The sequence below is a fragment of the Monodelphis domestica genome, chromosome 5 (genome assembly GCF_027887165.1).
Source record: "Monodelphis domestica isolate mMonDom1 chromosome 5, mMonDom1.pri, whole genome shotgun sequence".
Classification (NCBI taxonomy): domain Eukaryota; kingdom Metazoa; phylum Chordata; class Mammalia; order Didelphimorphia; family Didelphidae; genus Monodelphis; species Monodelphis domestica.
This window is the reverse complement of record NC_077231.1, coordinates 109,380,811-109,408,705: the sequence shown is the minus strand read 5'-3', so window position 1 is coordinate 109,408,705 and position 27,895 is coordinate 109,380,811. Positions and strand designations below refer to the sequence as shown.

Genomic DNA, 27,895 nt, shown 5'->3' with positions numbered 1-27,895 from the left:
TTGGCAGCTGAATGGAAGAGGGATGGATTGGAGAAGAAAGAGACTTGATTCATGAAGGTCAGTTAGAAGCCTATTACAATAGTCCAGGTGAGATAGCTGATGAGGCATGAACTAGGGCCATAGGGGCATGAGTGAAACAGATTAAATTCAAGTGACATGGAGGTAGAAAAGACAAAATGTGGCAAATGCTTGGAAATGTAGATTGAGGAGAATGAGAAGGTTGTAAACCTAGTAGAAGACTGGAAAGATGGTGGTACCCTCTACAATAATTTAGAAATTCAGAAAATGGATGGGTTTGGGGAAAGATAATGTAATAAGATATGGGATCTGTGACAATTTATTCATGCTGAGTTCCTCTTGGAACTCACTGGGTCCCACCCAAAATGAAAAGAGAAGGAAGCACAGTTGTTTCTCATGGGACTTTGCCCTGGCAGGAAAAAATTTCCCCCAGGAGCGCTACCAAATGGGATCTGGGGGCCAAGGAGGAAATAAGCTAGCAGGTTTGGAATTATTTCAATGGCATCTATATAGTTGCTATTGTTAAGAGAGTTTTTATTAATTTCAACTTTTTTCTATTTTGCTTCAGTAGCAATTAGATTTTAACAAAAATATTTTAATAGCATCATGGACTTCATAGCAGGTTCTGCAATGTAAAACTTGGTACTCTATCTCACTTAAGAATTTATCTTTGTAAATTTTATAGCTGCACTCTTTGTGGTAGCCAAAAATTGGAAAACGAGGGGATGCCCATCAATTGGGGAATGGATGAACAAATTGTGGTATATGTTGGTGATGGAATACTATTGTGCAAAAAGGAATAATAAAGTGGAAGAATTCCGTGGAGACTGGAACGACCTCCAGGAAGTGATGCAGAGTGAGAGGAGCAGAAGCAGGAGAACATTGTACACAGAGACTAATACACTGTGGTATAATCGAACGTAATGGACTTCTCCATTAGTGGCGGTGCAATGTCCCTGAACAATCTGCAGGGATCTAGGAGAAAAAACACTATCCATAAGCAGAGGACAAACTGTGGGAGTAGAAACACCAAGGAAAAGCAACTGCCTGACTACAGCGGTTGAGGGGACATGACAGAGGAGAGACTGTAAATGAATACTCTAATGCAAATACTAACAACATGGCAAAGGGTTCGAAACAAGAACACATGTGATACCCAGTGGAATCACCCATCGGCTATGGGGGGTGGGGGAGAGGAAAAGAAGATGATCTTTGTCTTTAATGAATAATGCTTGGAAATGATCAAATAAAATATTATTTTAAAAAATTTTTTAAATGAGAAATTAATAAAGACTCCACTGAGGTGGAAAGAATGTGATTTATTAACTCTACTGCTGCGTTTGTAAAATAAAGGTGCTGGACTCAAAAAAAAAAAAGAATTTATCTTTGTAAATTTCATAGCTGCACTCTTTGTGGTGGCAAAAAATTGGAAAATGAGGGGATGCCCTTCAATTGGGGAATGGCTGAACAAATTGTGGTATCTGATGGTGATGGAATACTATTGTGCTATAAAGAATGATGAACTGCTTGATTTCTATAAGAACTAGAAAGACCTCCATGAACTGATGCATAGTGAAATAAGCAGAACCAAGAGAACACTGCACACAGAAAGTAAAACACTGTGGAACTATCCAATGTAATGGACTTTACTACTAGTAGCAATGCAACAAGCCAGGACACTCCTAAAGGACTTATGAGACAATGCTATTCACATTGAGAGAAAGAAAGAAACAATAAAGAAAGACATATGACTTATCACTTGTATATATGGGTATATGACTTGGGGTTTTGGCTTTAAAAGATTGGCCTATAGCAAAAATGAATAATATGGAAATAGGTATCAAGTAGTAACATTTATACAACCCAGTGGAATTGCTTATCGGCTCTGGGAGGTAGGGAGGGAAGAGGGGAGGGAGAGAAAATGAATCATGGAAACATAGAAAAATATTTTTAAAATAAATAAATTTTTAAAAGGAAAAAATAATTTATTTTTTATTTAAGTTTATTTATTTAATTAATTAATTTAGAATATTTTTCCATGGCTACATGAATCATGTTCTTTCCCTCCAGCCCACCTAAGGATGGCAACATCCATGTTGAAGTCTCTGGGGAGCTGCTTTAGGAGCCTGGAGGACTAGAGCCCACATGAGCATTCCTTTTTTGCCTATCATAGTCACATAGCCTGAACTGTCAGTGTCTTTAAAATGGCTTAAGACAATAGGGATCTATTTTGCTAGACAGAGAACTAGCCACTATATTTGGTCCTCACAACCTCTTAAAATTCTCTGCTATAAGAATTAGGCACAATAAGTAAGGCAATTATAGCTGTCTAGATAGACATCTAGGTGGCACAGTGGGCAGAGCGCTGGACCTGGAGTCAGAAAGACCCAAGTTCAAATTTTACTTCAGACATTCACTAGCTATGTAGCCCTGGGCAAGTCATTTAACCCTGTTTGCCTCAATTTCCTTGTCTGTAAAATGAGCTGGAAAAGGAAATGACAAATCACTCCAGTATCTCTGCCAAGAAAATGCAAAATAGGGTCAGTCAAGAAGAGTCAGACACAACTGAGCAACAGATTAAGATAAGATATTATAGAACTCAAACAAGGCAATGACCATTGATGACTTAATAGTAGAGAAGCAGCCTTGAATTCCTAATGAGCTCACTTAGCACATCCTTCCTCACCAGTTTCCACATTCTGGCAGGGCTGCACATGGTACCCACAGGTTTGTGTTTGGGGATTGTCTCAATAATTGCCAAAGTCTCTACCAGCACCTCACCCTAACCCCTGCCCTTACCCTTCCACTCTATGGCATTAAGCAAGAGAACTCAACTCTGCATCCACCTGCCCCCATCCCTTTAGAGGATATGAAGGTTTAAGAAAGTGCAAGAAGACTCTCCCTTTTGCAGGAATGTTGAGCTGGAGAAGTACCAAACAGAGGGAAATGGTGCAAGCTGCCATCATGTAAGGGAGATTTCTCAAGACCAGAAAGAAAGTGGACTGGGATCTAGCCAAGGCTGGTTCGATCCCTCCAGAAGTCACTTAAAGTAGGAACAGAGGCCTGTGAAAAATGAATTCTCCAACTTAGGATGAGGTTCAGAAAGCTTTGATGTCCAATCTTTGGTAAACAATAGATGAACATAAGGGGGGACAGACTGAAATTATCAAAAATCTCCAGAGAAAGAAAATTCTATTAAAAACTTTGAGCACAAGCAGCTAAATAGGCTTTTAGGATATTGAAAATAAAAGGGAATGAAGGCCTTTAGAACATATAAATATGTCCAAATGTCTCTGAATAAATATTATAAAATAAAGGAAATTAAGCAATACCTGATGAAGCAGAGAACGCTATGGATTCCAAAGAGATCATGGAACCACAATAAGGTGTTTCTAAATGGTTCAAGAGAAATAAAAATCATGAAAGTAGAATTTATGGCCTAGGCAGAAGAAATTATTGGCATAATAGGAAAAACCTGAATCTATGATGCTCTATGATTTTTAAGAGAACTTCCTTTTTTTCCCCCTTTTTTAGCTTTACTTTTTCCTTAGGATTTTAAAGCATAAAATAAGGCTTTTAAGTTTTAAGCTGATTTTTAAATCATCTAAACTCTATTTTTGAGGGGCTTCTAGGTGGCTCAATAGAGAGCTAGAGATAGAGATGGGAGATCCTGGGTTCAAAGCTAGCCTTCCTAGCTGAGTTACTCTAAGGAAATCACTTGACCCCCATTGTTTAGCCCTTATGACTCTCTTCTTTCTTAGAACCAATACTTAATATTAATTTTTAGATGGAATATATACAAGATATAGAAAGTTATTTTGGTAACAGAGTAGACTCAAATTAAGAAGACAATGAAGTTCTATACTGCTATATCCAAAGCCTCCAAGAAAATATTCATTGCTCTCCAACCCAAAAAGAATTAATAGAGAAGCTCCAAAAGGATTTTAAAAAATCAAAAGAGAAGTAGGAAAAAATTAGGAAAAGAAATGAGAGTGAAATAGGAAAATCATGAAGAAAGAGTCAATAGCTTGGTAAAAGAAGCACAAACAAAATATTGAAGAAAGTAATACTTAAAAAAAAAAACAGAAGAGGCCAATTGGCAAAAGAATCCAATGAAGAAAAGAACTTAAAAAGTAGAAGTGGTCAAATAGAAAAAGCTATATACAAAAGTACACTGAAGAGAAAAACTTCTTGAAAGATACAACTGGTCCTATAGGGAAACGAGGTATACAAATTCACTGAAGAAAAGCACTCATTACAAAATAGAATTGGCCAAATGGAAAAGTAGTACAAAAGTTTACTCATAAAAAATTATGCTTTAAAAATTAGAATTAGGCAAGTGGAAGCTAATGACTCCATGGGACAACAAGAAACAATCAAAGTCAAAAGAATGAAAAAAATAGAGGAAAATGTGAGATATCTTATGGGAAAAGCAACTGACCTGGAAAATAAATCCAGGAGAGATACTCTAAGAATTACTGGATTATCTGAAAGCCATGATCAAAAAAAGAGCTTAGACATTTTTCAAGAAATCATCAAAGAGGGGATCTGTGAATTATAAAACTACTCTACTCTACTCAAACCATACTTTAGAAGATTTGATTTAGCTATTTCCTGATTTTTTAACAATGGAGATACTTGGTCTAACAGAATCAGGTCTTGGGAACTCTACATTGCTCTACCCTACTTGGTTTAACAAGGTCAGGAATGTCTGCACCCATACTCAAGGATTAAGTATCTAAGGAGATGGCCTTCAACAGACATGTGCAGAAACAGCTGAGAGACCCCTGGGCTGTCCTAAGTCAAGCTAAGCTATCATTGGTACAGATGAGATGCAGGAAAGTGACATAAAACCGTCTATATAGGGCATGTCACTTCCTCTCTTCACCCTCTTTCCCTGGAGAGGCGGCTCTGGCTGGCAGCGTGCTAAGTGTTCTGATATCTTGGCATGGTGGCAGCTATTTGTCTGGGTTTTGGCAGTGAGTTTGCCCTTGAGCTGATTCAGGTTCAGGTATCTTGGCTGAGTCCTCTTGGAGTTCAGGCTGATTCCTTCCTCCTTTACTCTCCAAAATCTTACCTTCCTAGAGCCTCTGGTCTTCCTCCTGGCACAAGCCAGGAGAGAGAAATCCTACACCCTTTCCTTCTTCTTAATTTCTTTCCACTATATTAATTAAATCACCATAAACTTCCAGCTGACTTGGGTATTTTTTTTTTATATTTGGGATATCCATGGCGACCAAATAATTAATATAGTTTAGGTCACAACAATAAAATTATCCTTTACAGGTCGCTGGGTAGCTCACTGGATTGAGAGCCAGGCCTAGAGATAGGAGGTCCTAGGTTCAAATCTGAATTCAGCCACTTCCCAGCTGTGTGATCCTGGGCAAATCACTTAACCCCCATTGCCTAGCCCTTACCACTCTTCTGCCTTGGAACCAATACACAATATTGATTCCAAGATGGAAGGTAAGGGTTGAAAAAAAAAATCATCAAAGAAAACTGCCCCAATATCCTTAAACCAGAGGACAAAATAGAAATTGAAAGACTCCATCAATCACCTCCTGAAAGAGATCCCAAGAGGATAACTTCCAGGAATATTATAGCCAAATTGCAAAACTCCCAGGTCAAGGAGAAAGTATTACAAGCAGTCAAAAAGAAACAATTCAAATATTGTGGAGCCACAGTTAAGATAACACAAGATTTAGCAGCTTCTATATTAAAGGATTGGAATGCCTTAAATATGATACTCCAGAGGGAAAAGGAGCTAGGACTTCAACTAAGAATCACCCAGTAAAACTGAGCATAATCCTTCAGGGGGAAATGGGTATTCAATGAAATAGAAGACTTGAAAGCACACCTGATAAAAAGACCAGAGTTAAATAGAAAATTTAACTCTCAAATATAACTCAAAAGAATCATGAAAAGAGAAATAGGAAAGAGGAATAAAAAAGCATTCGGTAAGATTAAACTATGTACATCCCTACATAATTCTTTTAACACTAAAGAACTTTGTCATTATTAGGGAAGTGAAAAAGAGTAAACATAGATAGAGGGAAAGGACAAAATTGACTATGACAGGATGATATAAAAAATATAATAAAATTAAGGCATGAGAAAGAGGAATATATTGGTTTGAGGGGGGGGAATTGAGTGAGGGAAATTATCACACATTAAAAGAGGCATGAAAGAATATTCACAGAGGGGGCAAACACAGGGGAGTTGGAGAGAACCTTACTCTTACTCTCCATCAGAATTGGCTCAATGGGGGAAGAACATACACAATCAATTGGCTATAGAAATCTATCTTACCTTAGAGGAAAATAGAAGGGAAAGGAGATAAGAGGAGGTTGGGCTGATAGAAAAGAGGGCAAATTGGAGGAAGAGGTGAAGGGCAGAGACTAAACAGGAGGAAATAAGATGCAGAATAAGATACAGTAATTATAATGTTACAAAAAATTTTATGTCTCTCTAATAAAGGCCTCATTTCTCAAATACATAGAGAAATGAGTTGAATATATAAGAACACAAGTCATTCCTCAAATGATAAATGGTCAAAGATAAAGGAAGTTAGTTCTCAGCAAAGTAATTAAAGCTCTTTATAGTCATGCAAAAAAAAAAAACTCTAAATCGCTATTATTTAGAGAAATGCAAATTAAAATAATCCTGAAGTTCCAGCCCACATCTATCAGTTTGGCTATTAAGACAGAAAATGAAAATTACAAAACTTGAAGGGGATTTGGGAAAGTTGAGACTTGAATGCATTGTTGAGGGAATTGTGAACTGATGTGATCATTCTACAGAGCAAGTTAGACCTATGCCCAAAGGGAATATACCATTTGGCCCAACAATACCATTATTAGGTTTATATCCCAAAGAGATTAAAAAAAAAAAAAGAGGAAGGACCTATATGCACAAAAATATTTAAACCAGCTCTTTTGGGGGAGGGCAAAGATTTAGAAAGTGAGGGGATACTCATCACTTGGGGAATGGCTGAGTAAATTATTTTATTATCGTAATGGAATACTATTATGCTATAAGAAACAAGAAGTAGGAGAAACTTTAAAAACCTGGAAAAACTTACAAAAACTGAAGAGTGAAATAAGCAGCACCAAAACATTTTATCCAGTGTCATGAATACTATACACTGGACAATTATGAATAACAGTTATTCTCAGTAATATAAGGATCCAAAACTCTCCTACTCATGATAAAAAATGCCATCTGCTTCCAGAGAAAAAGAACTGCGTGTCTGAATCCAAACCAAAGCAATTTTTTTTACTTTTTCTTAATTTTTTTTTCTATTTGAGTTTCCTTCCACAAAAGGACTAATAAAAAAGGAAAGTGTTTTGCATGGTTACATATGTAAAATCTATATGTCTCTAGGCCTGGCTCCCAATCCACTGAGCTACCCAGATGCCCCAACAAAGTTAGCCTCTAATTTTTGTATCTGCCTTTCCTTTTGGCAACCTCCAACATAGCCAGTGTTGAAGGGGCAGGTAGGTGCCACAAGGGATAGAGTGCCAGATCTGGAGTCAGGAGGAACTGAGTTCAAATCCAACCTCAGAAACTTCCCAGCTGTGCAACCTGGGCAAATCATTTAACCCCATTTGCCTAGCCCTTGCCCTTTCTGTCTTAAGAGTTGTTAGTAAGGCAGAAAGTGAGGGAAAGGGGAGCTGTATTTTTTTTACAGATTTCTTTTTTTAAGTTTACTTTTTACAACCTGACCTTTTGATCAGGCCACAAGAAAAGGCCAGATGTAGGTGGGTACACAAATAACAAGGCACAGATAAGACAGACATTTAAACAAGTGGCCCTTTAAGGAAGAGCAGATATGTCCCAGAGTTCTATATAGCTATTCTTGGTTTCTCTAATGTGGAAAAAAAAAAGGAGAACTCAGAATGGTTAAGCTGATCTGCTTTTTTTACCAAAGAGGAAATTGCTGGTGTTAACATTTTCCTTCAATCTTCACCTTCTTCTTTATGAATGGGCTTTCTTTTTGAAATTTTTGGCTAAAAACCTAGCATGCACAATCAATTTGATGACGCATACAGAAAAACCAAGACTAAAACTAAAAAGTTCCAAATATTGGCTAAAACAAATCACCTGAATCCCCAGTAGTTTCATACCATAGCCTGCATAACCCAATGTGTCTTTTCTTAGCCAAACCTCACTGGATGAGAAGTTTACCCCATTCCCAAGAAGTCTAGATCAAAAAGAAATTTACCCTTTTACCAATAAGAAATTGTCTGAGAGAGAGATTCTGGAGGAATACTTGTGCTTCACCCAATTATCTCCTCCTGGGTGTCCCCAACAAGGAGGATTCCTCCCAGGAACTCTTTTTTTTCCCTTCCTTTCTTTTTTAAAACCTTTACCTTGTCTTAGAATCAGTACTAAATATCAGTTCCAAGGCAGATGAGGGGTAAGGCTAGGCAATGGTGGTTAAGTACCTTGTCCAGGGTCACACAGCTAGGAAATGTCTGAGGCCAAATTTGAACCCAGGATCTCTCATCTCTGGACCTCTACCCACTGAACCACCAAGCTTCCCCTCAGAAACTCTCTTGAAAAAGAATTTCTCTTAGTATACTATGTCCCTAGAAATTTCCCCACACTTGAATTGACTGAGAAGTTTTAATAAAGACATCCCTATCACATCTGATGATTCTTCATACTCAATCATTCAGGGATTTATTTCTGATGTTATCCTCCAATTTAGCCACTGAGTCTAATGTTCAATTTTGGGATTTCAATCTTAAAGTCTTCCCCTCAACTCTTTTTTGTTCTGGGGTTCAATCTTAGTGGCATAGTAGTATCTGTTCAGGTTTCCCAAGTACTTCCTAGGTAGAGAAGATACTGCTCCATCTTTCATAGGGTCTCTCATCTTCAGAAGAAATAGCCCTCCTTCTTTGTCTAAAAGGAGCAATTTTACTGGCACTAGTTTTTCTTGGCTATCTAATGGATTGCTCTTAGTGAAATGAAAATGTTTCTCTTTTGTCTTTTTTTTTTGTACTCCTATTCAGAAAGATGTTAGAGTTGCTTTGCTTTATGAACTTAATTTTTAGTATATAGGAACTCTCAGTGAAAACATACAGCTTTTCTCAAATACTATCTATGACTAAGAGACATGATAAAGTATAGTACATAGAGAGATCCAAAAACTAATTTCCAATTGAAAAATAGGTTTAGATTTTTTTAAAATAGGTATTTTAAAAAATCTCTTACCTTCCATCTTAAAATCAATATTAAGTATTGGTTCTAAGAAAGAAGAGAGTCACAAGGGCTAAAAAATGGGGGTCAAATGACTTCCTTAGAGTCACTCAGCTAGGAAGGCCAACTTTGAACCCAGGACCTCCCATCTCTTGCTCTAGCTCTCTGTTGAGCCACCTAGCAGCCCCTCAAAAATAGAGTTTAGATGATTTAAAATAAACTTAAAACTTACAAGCCTTATTTTATGCTTTAAAATCCGAAGGAAAAAGTAAAACTAACAAAGAAAAAAAAAGGAAGTTCTCTTAAAAATCAAGTTGGCCAGCAGATGCTTTATCTGAAGAATAATGGGAAGTGATACTAAAACCAGCCCAATTGTTCCCACCACCCCCCTACTCTTGAAGAAAAGAAAAATTGAAAATAATTCCATTTATGTACATTTAAAATCTTGCAGCTACTTTTATCAGTTTATCAATTATTCCAATTCTGAAATTTACCTGACTGCTCTAGAGCCTTCATGCTTTTAAAAGGAGTTTCTTAATCTCTCCCCTGTCTCTTTAAGAGGCAGAAACAGAAATATTTCTAAGTAAGAGTTAGCAGAAAGCAAAAGTTTCTGTTACCTAGGAGACAAGGATCATATATAAGGAGCACCATTGAGAGTTTAGGGGCTCCTTTTCTCTGGCTTCCTGGAGAACAGGGTTCTGTGTCAGTCTCTCTCAGTCAAGAGGAACTGACAATTGACTTCTGAGAGTTTGGATTCAGATACTGATTTAAGAAGGGTTTAGGAGATTAATGTTCATTGATTAGTTTGGGTAGGTAGTTAGGGAATATATTTTCAGATAGGAGTAGTGTAGTTGAGATAGGCCTGTTCTGGAAGGCAGAAGAAGGCAGTTAGATTTAGGGTTTCTTGGAATTTTTAGTTAGGATTTGGATTTTAGGTATAGCTATATTATAGTAATATTCTCACTGTTCTTCTTATTTCCTATCTGAACTTCTCCCAGATGTTTTGTGTTTTACCAAACTGCTCTCCTAGCATTTGTCAAATTCCTACCCCAAAATTTAACCCTTCACACTACCTAAAAGTGTCTAATGGAGAAATACAAATTTTAACTTGGAAATAATTACTGGTCCCATTTTCCAGCCAGATTAGGGACTCTTTTCAAAAGAAAAGTTAAAAGGCCATAAAAATTTTCATAAATAAAAGGAAACTCACCATCCACAGTTTAGAGAGACTTCCTGATGTTCATATAATTTGTATTCAAAGGTCAAAAGGAATCCAGTCTCCCAGGGTCATCCTCCTTGCAGGACCCAGTGATAAAAACATCATCCTGAATGCACTTCCTATTTGGTCCATCAGGGAAGGTTGCAAAGGGATTTGAAGACCATAGTTTGACCTCCTACCTGTGCACTGACAAAAAGTTGGGCCAAAAATATACAATCGGTAACAAAAGTCACTGAGATTGAGCTCCAAAACTGATCAATTAATTTATTAGGGATTGTAGTGGTCCCTAATCAATTGGGTGTAAGACCTTCTTCAGGCCAAAGATCCCTCTCCTCAGTAGGATGGGGAGCTTTATACTATTTGGAAAGTTATCAAAAATAGAATGTGATGACAGTTCCATGATTGGATATCTTCAGAAGTGAGGAAGATCTGATAATTGGCTAAGGGACATGTACATCAATCATTACTACCTCAGCTGAGGCTTTCAGGAGAAGTCAGACATCAGGGGTTTGGTCAGCATTATCCTAGGAGAGAAGGAATTTGTGGGCAAAAGGAAAGGTCACATAGAAATTGGGCATTAGTGATTCATAGATGAGGGATATTATTGCTACAATAACAAGCTCCAGGATTAATGTAATGTAATTCTCTATAACAAACATCTACAATAATATCACTAATACAAAGAAGGTTGTATTAGTTGTATTCCCAATTACATAACTCTTAATCTAACAACATGTCTATGAATTTAACTTGATTTAATCCAACATCAATCACTGATCCCCATGAAATCACCATGAACTGAGCAATACTGATTAAATTGAATTAGAGGTATCAAAATTTTTTCCATAATCCTCACAAAACCCTGCCAGTTGGGTGCTATTATTATTTCTATTTTACCTTTAAGGAAACAGAGGCAAACTATTTAAGTAACTTTCCTCCAGTCACATGGCTTTTAAGTATCTGAGGTCAAATTTAAGCTCAGGTCTTCCTTCATTCAGGCTGCTCTATCTACTTAGCAGGAATGGATAAAGAATAATGCAGAGCCAAAAGGCAAGAAAACAATAAACACAACAATAATATAATTCAAGTTTATATTTGGATTGTATTATCTTTATTATTGATGCATTTTTAAGGTATGCAAATGTCTGTGATGTTATTTCTTTTACTTTTGCTAAGCAAATAGATCCTTTTAAAATATAAAAGCATCAACTAATGTTAGTGACTGGTTTATGTAAATAGAAACATCTATGGGAGCTCAAGATTTAAATTGGTAAATAGGAAGAGTATATTCTCCCACAACAGGGTTACACCTAGAACCTGAAAGAGTTTGACAACTTGATTAGGAGGTCCTCTTCTGGAACCTAAGCTTACAAGTAAGTGTGAAAGGAGGTTAGAGTAAGCAAGTCAACCCAGAAAGTAGGTAGGTATCTACAGGAATGAGTAAAAGATGTGAGAGATTACAATGGGAAGCAACCACCCATACACCTGGCTATTATACATACATAAATGGACAAAGTAGGAATAAGCAAGGTATGATAGAACCAATATCCACCAGGGTTCCTCCTTTCCCTGCCCCACAACAGGGTTTAGTTTTCCCTAAAAGATGACAAAGGACTTCAGTGGTTACCTGCCTTCCTTAACAAAGCTTCCTGGTTACCTACAGGTATAAAAATTCCACCTACATTAAGTCAAGGTCCCTCCCACATGGTAGGAGTCTGAAGATCACTTAAGTTGCCATACCTATCCCTAATGACCAGACATGTTTCCATGTGGAGATAAATACATAATATATAGTTATATGCCAACTAAAACTAAGGACACAAAAGGAATAGAGTAATACCTTTAAAAAATTAAAATACTTAAGCTATCAAAAGACTGGATAGATATTTTAAATAACCTTATCTCAGAAAAAGAAATAGATCTAGCTATTAAGGAGCTAACAAAATAAAAATTCCTGAACCTAATGATTTATGGGGAAATTCTAGTAAACCTTTCAAGAATAATGAATACATCATAGCTGTGCTCTTTGTGGTGGCAAAAATTTGGAAAATGAGGGGATGCCCTTCAATTGGGGAATGGCTGAACAAATTGTGGTATATGTTGGTGATGGAATACTATTGAGCTAAAAGGAATAATAAAGTGGAGGAATTCTGTGGAGACTGGAATGACCTCCAGGAAGTGATGCAGAGTGAAAGGAGCAGAACCAGGAGAACATTGTACATAGAGACTGATACACTGTGGTACAATCTAATGTAATGGACTTCTCCATTAGTGGCAATGCAGTGATCCAGAACAACTCCGAGGGATCTATGAGAAAGAACACTATCCACATTCAGAGGAAAAACCATGGGAGCAGAAACACAGAGGAAAAACAACTGCTTGATTACATGGGTTGAAGGGATATAACTGGGGATGTAGACTCTAAATGATCATCCTAGTGCAAACATGGAAATAGGTTCTGATCAAGGGCACATGTAAAACCCAATGGAATTGCATGTTGGCTACAGGAAGGGGCGGGGGAAGGGGAGGGAGAGAAAGAATATGATTCTTGTAACCGAGGAATAATGTTCTAAATTGACTAAATAAAATTTTCCAAAAAAAAAAAAAAGAATGAATACACTTAACACACACATTTCACAAAATACTCTCAAGAACTAAGAAAGAAAGAATTCTACCAGAATCCTTTTATGAGACAAACATAGTTCTAATTCCTAAACCAGGGAATGATAAAACAGCGAAAGAAAGTTATAGGCCAATGATGGTGAACCTTTTAGAGATAGAGTGCCATACTGCCTCCCCACATTACCCCACACAGGGAAGGGAGGAAGTGCTCCCACTGGGCTGCTGTGTGGAGGGGAGGGTGATGTGAAATAATGTCTTCAGGTATGGTGGGGAGGGGGAGGGTAGCAACTCTACCCAAATCCTTCTTCCTTTCAGTAATGAACTCTGTGGGGTGGAGGATGGTCAAGTGCCCACAGAGAGCATTCTGCATGCCATCTTTAACACCCATGCCATAGGTTCATCATCACTGCTAAAGACCATGAACATTGACTCAAAAATTGTAAACAAAATCCTATCAAACAAATTACAATGCTTTATCCAAGGAATCATTCATTATGGTCAGATGGGAGTTATACCAGGAATGGAAAGCTGGTTCAACATTACAAAAATAATCAATATAATTAATTATATTAAAAACCAAATATCCAAAACCATTTGAGCATCTTAATAAAACCAAAAATAGCCTTTGACAAAGTACGACAAGAAGCCCTATAAAATATAGCATTAAAAGGACCTTTTAAAAAATATATATCATAAAAAGCATAAAAGCAAAAGTGAACATCATGTATAAGAGGGATGCACTGAATTTTTTCCAATCAATTCAAGAGTGAAGAAAGTATATTTACTCTTTCATTATTTTAAATAGTCCTGGAAATCCTAGCAAAAACAATAAGCAAAAGAAAATAATTAAAGAAATAAAGACAGGTAAAGAGGATATAAAAGTATCTTTGCTGATGACATAACAGTTACTTGGAAAACCCCAAGAAATCAGCAAAGATATTGAGAAAATAGCTTCAACAACGTTGAAGGCTAATAAATAAATCCTCAAATGTCAACAGCATTTCTATATGACAATAACAAAGCACAAGAAGCAATAATAAAAAGGAAATCTCATTTGTAATAATGACAAAATACATAAAATATATTGGGATCTCCCAAAGAACACAAAAGTCTTATATAGTATCAGTTACAAAATATTTCTTGAAGAATTAAAAACCAACCTAAATAGCTTGAAGAATATTCAGTGTTCATGGCTAGACTATACCAATAAAATAAGAATTACAATGCTCCCAAAACTAATTTATACTTTTTAAATTTTTTAATTAATTTTTATAACAAATTTCCATATCAGTTTTCCTAAGTTACATAATCCAAATTGTCTCCTTCCCTTCTTCCCTCCCTGCTCCTAAAGCTGGCAAGAAATTCAATATGAGTTATACATTTAATTTCACACAAAACATGTTTCCACATTATCCATTTTTGTAAGTGAATAATCTTATAAACCAAAACCCTAAACATATACTCAAATAAAAAAGTGATAAATCATATGCTTCCATATACATTCTTACTCCAACAGTTCTTTCTCTCAAGGTGGATAGCATTCTTTTTCATAAGTCCCTCAAAATTGTTCTGGATCATTGCATTGCTATTAGTAGCAAAGTCTATCACATGTCATCATTCCACAGTATTGCTGTTACTGTGTATACAATGTTTTCCTGGTTCTACTTATTTCATTCTGCATCAGTTCCTGTAGGTCTTTCCAGCTCTTTCTGAAATCATTCTGTTGATTATTCTTTATAACAAAATAATATTCCATCACTGTCATCATATACCACAATTTGTTCAACCATTCCCTAATGGAGGGATATCCCCTCAATTTCCAATTATTTGGCACCACAAAAAGAACAGCACATATTTATATTTTTGATGTTAGGCCAATCAAATTACCAAAAGAATGTTTTATAGAACTTGATAACATAATATTAGCAAAATCAATTTGAAAACAAAAGATCCAGAATATCAAGGGAAATAATGAAAAGAAGAATGAAGGGGGAAAGTATTCCCAGTTCTGAAATTATTTTATAAAGCAGCAGTCATCAAAACCATCTGGTACTGGTTAAAGAATAGAACAACAGATCAATAGGACAGACTAGAAAAGGGAGATTCAAAAACAAAACTCAACCCAGTGTTTGATAGTGGAAAACATAAATTACTTAGGGAAAAACTCCCTATTTGATCAAATCTGGAAAATTTGGAGAACAATCTGGTAGAAATCAGGCTTAGCCTATTACATACAGCCTTAACATAAGATCATACTTTTATAAAATTAGAAGATAAATAGACCATATATCTTACCAAAGGTAAGAGATGTATTCTTGTACAGTTAATAGATAAATAATTACCAAAAAATAGCTAATCTTGATAACTCAAAACTGAAAAGCTTCTACACTGACAATGTCTCTAGAATAAGAAAAAAGAAAGTGGTTGAATGGGGGAAACAATCTTTGTATCAAATTTTTCTGATAAGTTCTGTTTTCTAATTAAAAATATATATATATGTATATACTGTATGAATGTGTGTATATAACTAATATCCATTCCCCAACAGATAAATGACCAAAGGATATGAATAAATAATAAAAAAACTATAAAGTATTCATGACCACTTTAAAAAATACTCCAAATCACTAATGCTAAGGAAATGTAAACATAAAAAACTCAGGTTTCACTTCATACCCTGCCAGTTGGAAAAATGACAAAAAAATGGTAAGAGGCAATGTTGGAGGGGATATGGGAAGATAAGCACATATTAGTTAGAACTGTGAAATGATATAACCATTTTGAAAGCAATTTGGAATTGGGTAAATAAAGTTATCAAAATGTCCATATCCTTTGAACCAGACTACATTATTAGGCTTATAGCCCAAGGAAACCATTAATGGGAAAAAGGTGCATGTAAACTCCAAAATAATTACAGCAACACTTTTTTGTAAAAATTAAGTATTGGGAACAAAATAGATGCCAAACAATTAATTGAGGAATAGCTAAATAGACCAAGGCATATGAACGTACAGTAATAGCGTGCTGCATGTTATAGGAAATGATGTGAGAAACCTCTAAGGCCCATTCTAGTTCTAAATCAATGGTGCTATGATTTTGCTGTTGTTTTGTAATTTTTTAAAAGTTTCTTCTGTAAAAATAATAGGTGAAAATTATAAAAATAATAGGCAATGAATTGATTATTGATTTATAAACTGACTTGATGTTTGCTGTGATTACAAAGTATCTTCAGTTTATATCAGTGAAGTGAAGCTCATAAGTGAACTTCTCTTCAGGGCCAGGCACAAGGACACTAAGGAGACCCTTGTTATATGAAAATAGACTATTTATATAAAATAGACTATTATATGAAAATATAAAGATTTTAAAAAGTCTAACTCTAAGGGATTCTAACTCTACCCCAATAAAACTCCCTGGTTCCATAAGGACCAGCTTCTCTTGTTTCCACAAGCTACTGATCCTTCCTGATCTGACCAACCCAAATTTTCACTATTCTACAATAAACTAACACTATTATCCTTATAATTCTTAACTTTGTCTCTAAATTATAAAATAACAAAGGCTAGCTGACTGAGCCTCAGTAAGAACCAAGTTAGAACTCTGAGCCTAAGCAGAATCAGAGTCCAAACCAAAGACCAGGTCTTTCTTTGGTATTCTCATGTATAAAAACCATTTATGTAACAGCAATAGATAGTCACTAGTGTTTCCCAAATGGGAAAAGGAAAATCACTTAGCTCCTTCAGGTTTTTCCCTCCTTTCCTTCTACCTCAGACAGTGAGGAGAGGGAGAAAAGATGTCACCTCTTCCCAGCACTTTAGAGAGAGTAATTACTACTTCCTCTGAGTAACTGCCACTCCCAGAGACCAACTGCCACAGAAAAACCATTAAAACCTCCCCCACACATTGTCAACATTTGAAACTGACACTCTGTCTTAGATCAGTTTCAAACTCCAATTCTTTCTCAAGCCAGCTTCTCTACTTTTTATGTCTAAACTAATATAACAAGACCCAATTTCTAATATCATCCTTATAGTTTTTCTTTTGTTTCTACATCCTATTCATTTCTAAATCCATATTTCCCCTTCCTACATCTATGAGCTTTTTCTTATGCCAAAGTTTTTAAAAAATTAATTTATATCCACTGTGCTTAAGAGCATACACAATATTTCTTGCCAACAGGTCCCCCATCTCTTCTCTGATGAGGAAAAAAACATATTTTTCATCTCTTCTCTGAGCCTGAGCATGATCATTCTAATTATAATCATTATGATTAACAATAGTGGGAAAATACTATTTAATTCTGAATCTATTCTGTTTACTGTTCTGAAAATCACCAATAAGAAAGAACCAGTTTCTGAGGTAGAAAAGAAGGAAAATATCAGAGCTAATCTGTATGTACAAAAATAATTACAGCAGCTCTTTCATGGTAGCCAAAAATTGGAAACTGGCCGAATGCCTATTAGGAAGTGATTAACTATACTATAGTATTCCAAAGGTAGTAGAATATTGTTGTGTCATAATAAATGATGAAGTGAACAATTTCAAAGGAAACTAGGATAATTTCTATGAACTTATGTAGGGGAAATTTGAGCATAACTAGGAGAACAATTTATATGATGACAATAATATCATAGAGAAAAACAACTTTCAAAGAGGCAGGTAAGTGGCATGGTGGATAGAGCATCAGACTTGGATTCAAATCTGTCCTCAGATACTTCCTAGCTATAGGAATGTGATCAAATCACTTACCCCCAATTGCCTAGTTCTTGCTACTCTTCTGTCTTAAAATGGATACTAAAACAAAAGGTAAGCTTTAAAATAATTTAAAAAAATTTTTTTTGAACTCTGATCCACTTAATGATATGCTAAAAATCCAAAAGAATGAAAATGAAACATACTATTTATCTCCTGATACAATGGCAATAACACAAAAATGTATGACATGGCTAAATGTGAGAATGTGTTTTGTTCAACCATACAGCTATGAATTGAGGGCTTTATTTTTTTATTTACTCAACAGGAGTATAAAGAGATGGGAAGATTAGCTCTTTAAATGCTTAGTAAATGAATTTTTTTAATGTTAGCTCATTCAATTACATTGCTGAAACATTTAAGCTATTTGAGGGAAAGCATTGATTTTTCATTGCATCCTCAGCACTTAGCACAGTGCCTAGCACCTATGAAGCATTTCATAAGTGCTTGTAGATTAATTGCTTAATAATATTTTAGTGAGCACAAAAAGGGTTTTGTAATATTAATAAAATAAATAAAAATTTAGGTATCTAGGTGGTTCATTGGATAGAGCACTGAGCCTGGAGTCAGAAAGATTTTCATTCAAGTCTGACCTCAGACACTTACTAACAGTATGATCCTGAGCAAGAAACTTAACTTCTGTTTGCCTCAGTTTCCTCAACTGTAAAATGTAGCAATAGCACCTACCTCCTAGGATGGCTGTGAAGCTCAAATGAGATAATAATTGTAAAGTGCTTAGCAGAGTGCCTGGCATATAGTGAGCCCAACATAATTGTTAGCTATTATTATTATTAAAATATTGTTTAACTTCAGGCTTTTCTAATTTCTTAGATCCACTGATGTATTCAAATAGATTTGCGTATAAATTTTGCATATGGATTTAATCAATCAAAAAATATTTATAACTGCCTTCTGTATGTCAAGCATTGTGCTGTACAACAGAGACACAGAAAAAAAAATGTGCTTAAATAGTCCCTGTTCCTATGAGCTTATTTAACAGATTCCTTGTAACCCCTAACCACTGGTCTACAGTCTACTGGAGAGAATAGCATTAAGCAACAGATGATAACTGTATATCAGGGGAAAGTCTGATGCCTTTAGGGGTTCCCCCCTCAGGAAAAGGGAGAGTGATGCCTACAAGATGGCCTGAGTAGGGATGTGTCAATAATCTTCCCTCTACATCTAGCCATAACTGAATTTTTCTCATCACTCATGCATCCTACCCTACATTTTGGTCCTAGATAATTTTCAATTGAGCATTCCCTACATGAGCATAGGGAATTCCTTAGTATGAAAACTCCTTCCACCAGTAAATCAATATGTTAATACCTTAGAGAGTGAGGGAAGAAGAGGAACTCCTGGGTGGCTCAGTAGAGAGCCAGACCTACCCACAGGAGGACTTGGGTTTAAATCTGATTTCACACTTCCTAGCTGTGTGACCCTGGGCAAGTCCCTTAACCTCAATTGCCTACCCTTTATCACTCTTCTGCCTTATATTGATTCTGAACTTATATTGATTCTAAGACAGAAGGTATTTTCAGACAAAGTGGGGAGGGGGGGAGGGAGAGAGACAGAAACAGAGACCTAGACTGAGACAGCGAGAAGGGGGCGAGTAGGGTAGAGGAGAGAGAGTATGTTGGTTGCCTGGAGAATTAGAGATAGAAGAAGCAGCCAAGTCCGTGAAATCTATTGTGTCAGAAAAAGGACTTGAATGCAGACCCATTCTCCCGACTCCAAGGCCACATCTCAATCCATTGATCCAAGCTACCTCTCAGGGCTACTGCTTTATTCTACAGTCATACTGTTTCATGTATGTAATTCTTGCTCTTCCAACCCACCTGCACGCTTCCTGAGTGGGGCGTGAGTCATCTGGTTCTATCGTACTTCTCACTGCAGTACCCTGCACAGTTTTAGCCATAAGGCACGCTCTACAAGTATTTGGTAAATTATTTTAGAAATGTTATGACTACTACCACTAAAAACCCATTGTGCAAAACAAGGTCTGCATTCACTGCTGAAAAGTGTCCCTTTCAAGTCTCCCTGATCAATTCCTTCTCTCTAATCATACGGATGAACTCTAGAGAATGACTGCTTTTTTCACTTAATATGTTTACCTATGAAACACAAAGTTTCCCCCTACTTCACAATGGCCCTAAAACGGAAGGCTGCAAGGCAGGATGGGGAATCTTTTCACTTTGGGGGGTGGGGTGGGGTGCGGGTGGGGGTGAACTGATATACTTGGAAGAAGTGGGGCTTGCAGCAGGCAAATTCCCAGGCGGGGCCAGACCTCCTTCAAGCTGAATTTGCTCTCCCCAATAGGCAGCCAGCCGTTTCCTCTTGGCTCTCACAAAGCAAGTAAATAATCATGGAGACACTAGAATACTCACGGTTCAAGCTGTGCTCAGCTCTTTGTGCTGACCACGGAGTTTAGACTCTCTTTAACCCTTTTTCTCTGTCTCTTTCTTTCTTCCTCTCTCTCCCTCCCTCTGTGAAAGGACTCCCTAGTCGAGAGTCTCAGGTTTCAGATTGTGTCCTCAGGAATTATGAGTTCTTTCTTTCTTTTCTTTTTCTCTCTTTTCTCTTTCTCTTTTTTTTTTTTTAACACAGATTACACTTTCCAAGGAACTTCCTGGCCCCACCCATCTGGTTCAGGAGCTAGAGGAACCAAGTGACAAGAGCCTTTTGGAGGAGGCCACTTAGCAGCTGTTTGTCAGGGGGCTAAACTGGATCTGGAGTGGAGATTTTCTTGCCAGATCTCCCCTTCCTCTTGGTACAATCCCTCCAAGTCTAGGGGGCTGGCCATTGGCTGCAGGAACCAGAAATTTTGAGTGTGATGGGCTGGGTTTTTTTGCAGAGAAAACATGTAGCCTGGGCTTTGCATTCCAAGCTTGCCTACCCATTAAGAACAAGGTGGGGGGGGGGGGGACCCTGACCTTCCATCTTAGAATCAATATTGTGTATTGGTTTCAAGGCAGAAGAATGGTAAGGGCTAGGCAATGGGGCTAAGTGACTTGTCCAGAGTCACCCAGCTACGAAGTGTCTGAGGTCAAATTTGAACCCAAGACCTCCTGTCTCTAGACCTGGCTCTCAATTCACTGAACCACCTAGCTGCCCCTAAGAAAAGAGGGCTTTTTTTTTTTATGTGATTCCATTCTTTTTCATAGAAACTGGAGGCAAGAAGACTAGATGGAACTATGAGAACCTAAGAGGAAAAAGGAGAGAGGGGGAATGGAGAATGATTTGAAAGGTAGGAGAAAAAGACAAAACTCAGTTGCTGCTCTCTCCTATTACCTCTGTTAGCCAGAGAGCTAAGATAACAAGCATACAACATGAAAGCAGGACCTGTTTGGAAAAGTGGAAAAAAATCTGAAAAATATCGATTACAAAGTTAGGTAAGAACTGAGCAGTATCATCATCATCAAGAAACATTGAATTCCTGCTGTATAGAAGATATGTGTAGGATACGGCTCTGTCCAAAAGAAATTATTCCAAATATAATGAGGCATTGTGGTAAAATGGTCGAGTCCCTAACTTGGAGTCAGAATCCAAGTTCAAATTCTTTCTCTGTCACCACATTTCCCATGTAATATTGGATAAGTAACTGTCATCTCTCTTGGTCTCTCTTGGTTCATCTGTAAAATAAGATGATTGGAACTAGATCACTTTTTTAAATTTTATTTTATTATCATGCAAAATATACTACCATATTGGTCATCATTGTGAGAGCACACTCATACAAAACCTGAACTCCAAAATAAAACCATGAATAGTCTGATGTGAAAGATCTTATGCTTTGATCCACATCCATCTGACTCCAGCAGTTCTTTCTCTGGAGATGGATAATATTCCCCATCATAAGTCTTTCAGGATCGTCCCACATCATTGCAATGTTGACAGTAGTCCAGTTTTCACAGTTGATAAGAACTAGATCACTTCTAAGGGGCCATGGGGTAAGAGAGACATCACATTCTGTCACCTACCTCTACCAGTCTCCTTCCTGAGCCTCAGGGGAGGAAGAAGAAGATATTCCTTTACCCTTTCCAGTTTCCCAACTACACACTGTTGCCTAATATCCTGTGATGTCTCTGTCTCTGCCCGGAGGCTGACCCTCTAGGGATACTGATAACCAAACTAAACTCATTGCTCAATAATTGACTCCCACCCCATTCCAGGGATTCTGAAATGCCAGTCATTATTCACACCCCACTCCCTTATTCCTCTCCCCTTCACTACACCTCTATCCCCATCTTCTTACTGTAAATCTATATATTAGGTTCCCCCACTGTACTTTTGGGAATGTCTGCTCCATAGTTAGCAAACTTGATTTTATATCAAAATTTTTCCTTTTATGCTTAGCCAACTCCTTGTACTCCTTGGCACCTGGCTCATTCTGGATGGATGACAGTTTCTCTGGCAACCCTTTCCAGCACCTGCATTTTCATACAATTGTTCCTCCCTTATTATCTACTAAAAGATGAAACTGAAATACTCCTTGTTCTCCACTATGACTCCCAGCCTCTATCTCCATTTCTATCTCTATTAGTCAGCAACTTTTCCTCTTTGGAGATTCTTTCATGGTAGCAAAGAATTGGAAATTAAGGGGATACACAACAGTTGAGGAATGACTTGCAGTATATTATTGTGATGGAATACTATTGTGCTATAAGAAATGAGGAGGATGGTTTCAAAAAAACCTGGAAAAGAATTAATGAACTGATGCAAAGTGAAGTGAGCAGATCCAGTAGAAAATTATAAACTATACACAGAGAATATTGTAATGATGATGAACTGTGAAAGATTTAGCTCTTCTGACCAAGTTCCAAATGTCTAAATCATACATCATAACATACTTGAGGTTATAGCCCAAGGAAGCTATAGAACCAGAACTAGAAACCAGGTAAACTTATCACCATTCCAATGCTCTTTCCACTATACCATAATGCCCCCAACCAATTTGCTAATAAATATAACTGGATCAGAAAACCACAGAGATAAATGTGAAAGAGAAAGATAATTTGTGCTTGTGATTTTACAGATAAGTTTTGAGTTGCTAGGTTGAGAATGAGGCTTCATATTTTAGAAAATTTGCCTTAATCCACTACTAAAATTCTCTAAAATACTGACTCTGATATCTAGTGCAAAATGATATGGAGTCCCAGCTTTGGACTGTGAACTCCTCTTCCCACAAACTTTTCTTCTGTAATGTAATATTTTCCATAATATGGTTTTAGCATCTTTGGAAGAGGAGGATTGGGAAGAATCTAGCTAGTCTTAGAAGTCTAAGCAGGAAACAGTCATATCATTCAAATGAAATCTAAAACCCAGCACTTGGGAATTCCATGTGGTCACCAAGGACATCCTGGCCCTGTAAGTTGAGGGCTTTAGCCCCAGTTTCTGGGCTAGCATCCAGTTCAGCTGATTACATTCCCAAAGCTGTACCAACCCACCTGTCGTCTCTCTCGAGTGCTCAAGCCAACCTGCCCTTTAGAAGAAATTATTCTTGCTAGCTTACTTTACTGCCCTAGAACCAGTTACTTTCAGAAAATAGTGTTGGCTACCCGAGTTTATGAAGAATAACATTTCTTTAATGAGATCACCAGTAGTATATTGCACCATCAGCAAGCAAGAATTCCACCCTCACACACACACACACACACACACACACACACACACACACACACACACACAAACCAAACTGTCCTAGCATTAAAGCCACATGATTCTTTTATCTCTTCCTATTTAGCTACTCATTAACCAGCTTAATTAGGCTGTCTGAGAGAGGCTCTAGCTTTTGACAATCCTTTGGGGAAGACTGGAGAGGAGAATTCTCAGCAATTCTAATTCCTGGAGCTTTGGGTTGGGGGTAGGGAGAAGACCAAAGGAAAGACAACAGACCAGGAAGAGGGGCCTTCCTCAGCTAATGGCTTCTGAGAAGGAGGCAAAGGCAAGCATATTTGCTCTATGAGCCCTTACATGAGTTAAGAGGTTTTTTTCCTAATTTTTTTGGTGATGAAGAACTGGAAAATGAAGGGATGTCCTTCAATAGAATGGCTGAACAAGTTGTAGTACATGATCATAATGGAATATTACTGTGCCATAAGCAATAGCCAACAAAATGATCACAAAAAAACCTGGAAAGATTTCTGTGAAGTGTTGCAGAGTGAAGTGAGCAGAACCAAAGGACCACTGTACACAGTAACAGCAATAAATTACCAAAATCGACTATGAATAACTTAACTACTCTGAAAAATGCAAGGATCCAGCATAGCTCCAAGAGACTCATGAGGAAAAAGGCTATCGACCACCATAGAAGGAATGGCTAGAGTCTGAATGAAGATTGAAGTGTATCACTGATCATTTTATTTCCTCCATGTATTTTTCTCTAGTGTAAATAAAAGTCATCTCCTTTCACAATATGACAAATCTGGAAATATATTGTGTAATAACACATGTACAACCTATATCATATTACTTGCTGTCTTGGGGAGGGGAAAAGTGTAGGAAAGAGGGAGGGAGAACATGGATCACAAAATGTTAGAAAAAAATTATTAAAAGTCATATCAACGTATAATCTGGAAAAAATATATATTTTAAAAATCAGCTGCTGGATCCAAGGAGTTGGACTCGCAGGCCCTTCTTTACTAGGAAGGCACTTTGACTATTCTGTAGTTACAAAGAGTCTCAACTCCAGTGAAATAGAGGATTAGGCTTACATTTCTCTTTGGTTTATTTAAGCCCCTACTCTGGGATACCAGGGAACCAGTTATTTCAAACAGCTTTCTGATTCATATCTATTTCTCTCAAAAGAGAGAATAAAAAAAAGGATTCAATGTACAATATGAATTAAATGCAGTATGATATTTTATTCCCACACATAAAATAGATACTAAACTATTATTATTATTATTATAATGCTCGTGGCATTGACAAAATGACTTAAAACAGGATCAGCATCTTAATTAATAACTACTGTTATCTGCTAGGAGGCTAATCCTTAAATGACATCAGAACGTAAGCAATTTGTAAGATTGCTGATTAAGCAGTTTATATTTAGTCTTAGTTCTGCACTGTCTTCCTCAAAGTTTGGATCTTCTAGTAAACCAGCCTAGGTCTCTTCCTCTGTCAGTGGTTATCTACTATGAAGAAACTCTTCTTGCTGCCAGTCGATTTTCTAATAGTTTCAAGATCTCTAGACCTCTCAGATTCATAAGGTCACCTTCAACCAGAATATAGACATCTTGAGACCAATGCTTTGTCATCTATTCAGGAAAGGACTAAATGGAAACAGCCAGGCACTCAGGCAGGAGCTCACCTAGTGAAACCTTCCTACTTTAGGGGCCAAATGAAAATAATTGCCATAATGCAAGGATAGAGAAGGGCCAGCCCATCCCACAATCCTCATTAGAAGTCTCAGGGTTACATGATGCCACCCAGGAGGGTGGAAGAGAAAGCCAGCTGGAAGCTGCCTTTCTCTTAACTGGAATAACACCCCATCCCCCTGCTGCTGCTACAGGATGGTGTAAGGCCAAGGGACCACTCAATGTTCTCTGTGTCATACTAATATGACAAGTGCTTTCAATACTAGGACACCATATGGTCAGAAACAGCAAGAAAGTTTGCCAATGCCAAAAGTCCCAAGTGCTGAGTCACCATGTCCCTGGAGTCCCCAGAAGTTTGCAAGGGAGCTCTGAGGGCACACTCTCTAGCTTAGCTCCTCTAAGCCTCTAACACTAGTGGCTAGCTAGCACCTGACCAGCTGAGGTCACCGAAGCTGGAGCTGGCAACCAGCCTGCATATTCTCAACTTTTCTTCCTTCTGACTTTTCCCAATTCAGCTCTAGAAAAGCTTGATTTGTCTTTATAGGAAAGAGGCAACCCAATTCTCCCATTCGTTGACTTATTACCCTATCTCAGCTCCTTGAAAAAAGTTGCCTCTATCAGAACAATACCTTTAGCTCTAGTCTAGGGTTTCCTCAAAACGTGGAGGTGATAGGAAAAGTAAAGAGATATTCAACTGTAAAATATGGAACTGCTTTATTCCCACATGATTATGATTTTATGACTGCTAATCATCAAAGAATTATAATGTATATTACAGAATGACTAAGTTATCACTATTAGAACAATCAGTTGGAAGGCTAATGTTCAAACCTCATTGGGATATAAACAGTTTTTGCAAGACTGCTAATTAGCTATTTTATATTTCACCTCCACTGAGCACAGTCCGATCAAATGCCAAGTGGGATCTCTTTTCCCGTGGTCTCTCTCTAATGCCAACTGTTCCCTTGGCACTAACCCACTCCTGTTGCTATTGTGGTAACCGAAATCACTCAGGTAAATGCAGCTGATCTCAAAGGCCTTTTTAGGACCTTCTAATACTAACAAGATCAATGCTAGATAAAGGAAATACACAAGAGAAGAAAAGGAAAGCCAGAGATTCTGGCTAGGCTAGGTCAATCCATGTTCCATGTGGAGGTCTCAATACCATCATTATGTCAAGGTAGAGAAAATGGTCTTCTTCGTCCCCTCAGTGAAATCTAATCTTATCACCTGAAAAGCAGCAGCCAAACAAGATCATCATGCAATACGGTGTCCCCTCCTCACTTTCAGCTATCAGGGAGTGGGGATGGGGTCAACCAAGAGATCACATGGGGTTTATCATGTCATTTTAAAGCATCAAGAATAGTCCCAGATCTCAAACTATACTATAAGGCAGTGGTCATCAAAACAATATGGTACTGGCAAAATGTAAAAGAAATAATTTTGATTACATCAAATTAAAAAAAAATTTTTACAAACAAAACCAATGCAACTAAAATTAGAAGGGAAGCAACAAATTGGGAAACAATCTTCATAACAAAAACCTCTGACAAAGGTCTAATTACTCAAATTTATAAAGAGCTAAATCAATTGTGCAAAAAAATCAAGCCATTCTCCAATTGATAAATGGCAAGGGACATGAATAGGCAATTTTCAGTTAAAGAAATCAAAACTATTAATAAGTATATGAAAGAGTGTTCTAAATCTCTTATAATCAGAGAGAAGCAAATCAAAACAACTCTGAGGTATCACCTCACACCTAGGAGATTGGCTAACATGACATCAAAGGAAAGTAATGAATGCTGGGGGGGATGTGGCAAAGTCGGGACATTAATGCATTGCTGGTGGAGTTGTGAATTGATCCAACCATTCTGGAGAACAATTTGGAACTATGCCCAAAGGGCACTAAAAGACTGTCTGCCCTTTGATTCATCCATAGCACTGCTGAGTTTGCCCCCCAAAGAGATAATAAGGAAAAAGACTTGTACAAGAATATTCATAGCTGCGCTCTTTGTGGTGGCAAAAAATTGGAAAATGAGGGGATGCCCTTCAATTGGGGAATGGCTGAACAAACTGTAGTATCTGTTGGTGATGGAATACTATTGTGCTGAAAGGAATGATGAATTGGAGGAATTCAATGTGAACTGGAACGACCTCCAGGAATTGATGCAGAGTGAAAGGAGCAGAACCAAACCAGAACATTGTACATAGAGACTGATACACTGTGGTACAATCAAATGTAATGGACTTCTCCATTAGTGGCAATGCAGTGATCCTGATTTATGAGAAAGAACACTATCCACATTCAGAGGGAAAACTGTGGGAGTAGAAACACAGAAGAAAAACAACTGTTTGACTACATGGGTAGAGGGGATATGATTGGGGATATAGACTCTAAATGATCATCCTAATGCAAACATCAACAACATGGAAATAGGTTCTGATCAAGGACACATGTTGTGAATTTCAAAACTATTCCACCCTAATCAGACCATTCTTTAGAAGATCTGATTTAGCTATTTCCTGATCAATAACAATAGAGATACTTGGAATAACAGAATCAGGTCTTAGTAACCCACATTCTCCACCCTACTCAGTGTAACAAGATTAGGAAGGGCTGCATCAAACTCAAGATTTAATTATTTGAGAAAATGGCCTTCAACAGAGATGTACAAAAAAAAAGGACAGACCTCTGGGTGGTCCTAAATCAAGCATGAGCCATCATTGGCACATGTGAGATGCAGGAAGTGAGGTAGAGAAT

General features: G+C 37.3%; 1 protein-coding gene across 2 annotated transcripts in view; it reads right to left on the bottom strand.

The window, feature by feature from the left end:
- Positions 1 to 27,895, bottom strand: part of ADA2 (adenosine deaminase 2) — a 162,131-nt gene that overhangs the window by 71,849 nt on the left and 62,387 nt on the right. The window contains exon 1 of one of the 2 annotated variants that reach the window (XM_007503838.3): positions 20,203 to 25,984. The exons of the other annotated variant lie outside the window; for it this stretch is intronic. The gene's annotated coding sequence lies outside the window, so the exon portion shown is untranslated. Of the gene's footprint in view, positions 1 to 20,202; positions 25,985 to 27,895 lie in introns of those variants that run through there. 2 annotated transcript variants of the gene reach the window in all.